Source organism: Chrysoperla carnea, chromosome X (assembly GCF_905475395.1).
Source record: "Chrysoperla carnea chromosome X, inChrCarn1.1, whole genome shotgun sequence".
Lineage (NCBI taxonomy): Eukaryota > Metazoa > Arthropoda > Insecta > Neuroptera > Chrysopidae > Chrysoperla > Chrysoperla carnea.
Genome location: NC_058342.1, coordinates 23,204,733 through 23,209,979, shown reverse-complemented (window position 1 = coordinate 23,209,979; position 5,247 = coordinate 23,204,733).

Sequence of the window (5,247 nt, the reverse complement as noted above, 5' to 3'; positions counted from 1 at the left end):
CGAATGTGTTAGATAAAGATATGTATATTGTACAAATGTGGCAATTGTCACGTCATTTGACTAACGCCTTGCTTCATATAATATACCTTTTGCAATGACAGTCAATTTAGGCAACCATGTTTTTACCTCTATATAGAGGTTAGAACGTCGTATGGGCGACTATCTGCCCACCTAATTGGTTTAAATATCAATTTTATCTTCAGATTTTATCATCTTTACGTTGAAGACTCAAATATCAATTAACTGTATATGCTAAACAAGTGAAATTTAAAAAATTTAATTAGCTCCAGACAAATGCGTTTTTTTTCTTGTAGCTCTGTCCGAACTGAACCGATTTTCTTGAAACATTGCTAAGAACGCTCTCCATTAAACTAACTTTCAAACAAACAAATAAAAAATTAAAATCAGCTCATGCGTTTAGGAGCTACGATGCCATAGACAGACAGACACACACATATAACGGACAAACTTATAACATCCCTCTTTTTGCGTCGGGGGTTAAAAACCCTTGTGGAAATATTTCAAACAAATGACTTAAAAAGTCTTACTAATTCCGAAAGTCTTCTTTTGTATTTGTAAGGCATTTTAAGTTTTTTGTCCGAAATATTTCCACATAGGAAAGCATGCCACAATTAAGATTATTATATTTGGATCCAAAGGGGCGTCTCCCCCTAAAAATTAAGAAAGTCAAGTTTTTCTAATAATTAGCAAACCAATTATTACAAGCAAATTTCAAAAATCAGTAAAATTTGTTTCCTTCGATTTGTATAATTTTCTAGATTCAAAAATCGGGTTTCCTTAACGATATTGGACCAGTAATTTCTGACATATCGCCTTTTCATACAAAATTTAAGAGGGATATCTAAAAAACTATTCTCACAATTGTTAAAAGAATTTTTGAAGTTTTTGAGTAAAAATTACCCCATATAAAAAGTTTCGTCAAATTCTGAAACAAAATTTTTTTTTAATTTATTGATTTTTTCTAACGGGTTCGGGGGCTTAAAAATATTGCAAAAATTGAGAAGATTGGTTGTTCTCCTAATTTCGATAAAATTAAAAAATTGAGTCATTTTTATGATGGAGTGAGTGATTTCTACGATATCACATGAAAGCCTATACGACAATGAAATCTTGAAACGATATCACGTGATATCTCAAAAGCTATGAATCCAGTCATTGAATGAATCGAATTTTTGTGTTTTTAGTTTGGAATTATCCTAAAACAATCATAAAAAGATACCAAATTTTTTTAAAATTATTTAAGTTTTTCTGAAAATTGATACAATATATTTGGATAAAAAAAATTAATTTTATTTGCGATTTAGATAAATAAAATTGATCAAATAATTCTTAGACTTCATCCAATAGTTTATTATACATAAAAATCTGGTACAAAATGCCATAAAACATCTATGTACAGATTCTAGTTTGTGTATAGAGGATATGTGGAGTTTGCACTAGATTTTTTCAAATATCAGAATTTTTTCTACAAGTTTAATTTTTGTGTGAATCTGATCCATTTAAAATGAATCCCTCTAAAAAAGTTTAATTAATTCAAGATTTAATTTGTCTTTTACAATTGCTTTTTTTTCTTACTTAGGTAATTAAGGTGTGAGCTTTGACGTCACATGGAAAATAGAGATAGAAAGTATCCACAAAAAAAATTTTCATTTAATATTTAAAAAAAAAATTTAATCATTGTTTATGTTCGAACACTCGAACAACAAAGAAATTAAAAACAAATGAAGTAAAAGCTCACGTGATTAGTTATTATTAATGATTATATCATATAAGTTGCGTGAAAATTTTTTTGAAGAAAAATTTGACCTCAACTCAACCTAATTTTAAATGAAATGCGATTCAATGCGTATGAACAGCTGACTTTAATTATTGAAATTTCAAACTGATAAAAGTTTTTAATTTAACTGAAAAGTGTGTGGATTTTTATTTGGCGCTTTAATTTAAATCTTATTTTATTTTTATTTTAATAAAAAAACAAAAAGAAAATCGACTGAAATTTTAAAATTAATTCGTTAATAATTTCAAGATAATACTAGCGCCACATTGTGTTTGTGTATGGTACTAAGAATTAAAATTATTTTCAAAATTTTTATTGATGAAAAAAACTTTATATCTCTGTTTTTATTGTATTTGTGGTATTTTTATCGTATTCGGGATAAAAATTATCATTAATCACATATGATAATTTTCATAAAACTGCAGCTAATAAAAATTACGTTCAGGGTCGGATTAAAACTGTTTTGGTGTTCTAAATACTTGTTTAGTTCAGGATAGATGTCGGCACTGTATACAAAAAGTTACATAACATTGCATAACGGTAATTTATGCGATAATTACTAGTTTTCTATGAATGAATCCATATTGAATGAAAATTTTGTGGAAAGTTATTTAAAGCAATAAAAAAATATTTTATGAAAAACTGCTTAACCTGGGGAGCGTTCGAAATATCTGCGAAAATGTCAGTATTATGTTCAGTGTAAAGAACCCAGATGAATGTATTTGCATGTTTTAAAATACGTTTTTAATTACCTTATTTATTTGAGATATTTCTGAATAATTTGTTCACTATTCCCGAATAACCGGTGTGGTAAATTTTTTTTCTAAAGCTGGACCTGCTATTAGTTGTTTGTTGTCCCACTTCAATATTACACTAAGCTTAGATGATTCGATCGATTGTTTTCACTTACAGAATTTGAAAATTATTAATAAGATATTTTTTCCTGAAATATATATTTCAGCTCTCTTATTACGCGTCAAAACAATTTATAAACACGGTGAAAAAATCAATACTACTGATATCAAATTAATAAAATATGTGACAAGCAGTTCGAGGAAATAAAATTTTTAATAAATTTTTATCGACATATTTATAAGTAGGTACTACAAGTTGATGTAAATTGTTTGACAAAAATTATTATAATCAAAATCAGTTATTGCGACATTGCGTATAAAGCCGAATAGGGTTGCAAACTCCTTAGATTTGATCGGAAGACTTCAGAAATTGTGTAGTTTCTCTCGACTCCCGATATTAACATAAATCCAACAGAATTCAGTAAAGAGATTTTTTGATTATTTGTTTCATATTCAGGTAAATTCGACAGTTCTGAGCAACCTTTATTTTAAAGCACTTGAAGGATATTTACTTAAATTTTTGTGGAAGCAGACATAAATAACTCGGTATTTAATAACTCTGATCCAAATAAGTGGATCATTACAACTCCGGTAAAAAAATGGAGTCGAGTTAGCATGGGTCTACAGGTTTTTTGATCCTTGTGGTAACCTGTGATTGCATTCACTCACTGATTCAAGGGTTGGTCATGCCTTTAGTGGGGTCCAGTTAGCACAGGTCATGCCTTTAGTGGGGTGAACGCGGAAGTCGTTTATGTAATGAGTTGTTTTGGTATGTAACCAAATTTTTAACTATGGCAAAATTGGTCGAACAAAAAACACCAAAAATATCGTATTAAGATTCGGTCATATAATAGGATTAATTTCACTATCTCCCCATTTTGTGGAACTTTGAGGTGGCGACGAAGAATCGATTGTTATAACGAATTGGATAGGCCAAAACTGATTCCATATACCGTCGCACACACATGTGAAAATACAGTCTATAAGGATTTTCTATCAATAGTTCTAGAAACTAAACCACCTGGCACTGAATAACACAGCCCGGCTAATTTGAATATCGTATCGTTCTGGTGTAAAAAGCGAATCAGAGGGCGGTTACGAAAAGGCCACCGCAAGGCTATTTGACTGGATTTGGTTGAAACGGACTCGAACCCGGGTCCTCTTGATATCCGGTCTAGAATGTAGCCAACTCCGCCCTTTCTGTTCTATGTGAGTAACTCAAATTATATGTAACCTCTTCGTGCACTTATTCTATTTGTATGTTTATGTCTTTGACTTATATAAAGTACACAAAAATCTCGATGATTCCACTTGTAGGGCTTTTATGGAGGACGATGAAATCTCTACACATATTCATTATACTTGTAGAAGCCTAAAATTTCGGGTCAGTAATTTTGGACTCATTACTCTTGGGAATAATTCCGGTAGAGAATTAGAATAATGAGTTTTCTGGCGTCGGTAGGATCATGTAGTATCACTTGTCTTTGATAGGATTTTCCACCTGGAGATATTTCGCCTTCAGAAAATGGGTCGTACTCAAGAAGGACATAGAGAACTTTTACTTCTAGGTGCTAGGGCGGGGGCGGCGAACCATGTATCAATGTCCCATTTTTTTTGTCAGTGCTTTTGTTAAGACATAGCGGTATATAAAAGGAGAGGAGCTAATGACACTTTTTTGTTGGTCTGTTACATTTCCGACAAGTTTTAAAATTATTTCTTTTAATGTGATTCAAGATAGAGGAGTATTTTTGATGCGCAGAATCTTTGGTATCGAAATCATCAAAAAGTGAGAGCGCACATGCTAACCATAGACCTTCAAAAACTTCCCCTCTTGAAAAATGCTAGGTACTTATTTGCAGTACCCCTATTGTTGCTATTATTATTCACATCTATGACTATTGGCTAGGACTATTTATGATTCGAGAAAATCAATGAATAAAAATGACTGTGATGAGAAAAAATTCCCAATTTTCGAAAGTTTTACAGGATCAAGGATTTTTATTAAAGTACAATAAAAAAATGTATCTCTGGGTTTATTATTTTTTATTTACAAATAAACACAATATTTGACACCTGAGTTCACTAAGTATAGGTTTGTTTTTTTTTTTTTTTTAATAGTTTCTAGGTTCCTTGAAAAAGTGTAAAAAATTTATTACGTATAATACATGTTTTTAATTCTCAAGATTTTTTTTTTTTTTTTTCAAATATTTTTCAATATTATTCATCTTCTAAAATACTATAAATATCTCTCAAAATACGTTTCTTCAAATTTCCTAGAGTTTTCGAATAGTACGGTTTAGTATTATATAGAATTTTTAGTATAACTTCTTGAACAATATTTACAACAATTATTCTCAAACATTTCCAAATCGTTCTAGAAAAATTTGAAATATTCCGGAACATTCTAGTTTATTCTTAAAAATTTCAGACCATCCTAGAATGTTGTATAACCTTGAACATTTCAAATCATTCTCGAAAAATTTCGAAAAATCTGAAATATTTCAAATCATTCTTGGGCAATCTTAGTAACTTCTGGAAATTTTTGAACTTTCTTGGAAAATTCGAATACATCTCTGTTACATTTTTTCCATCGAC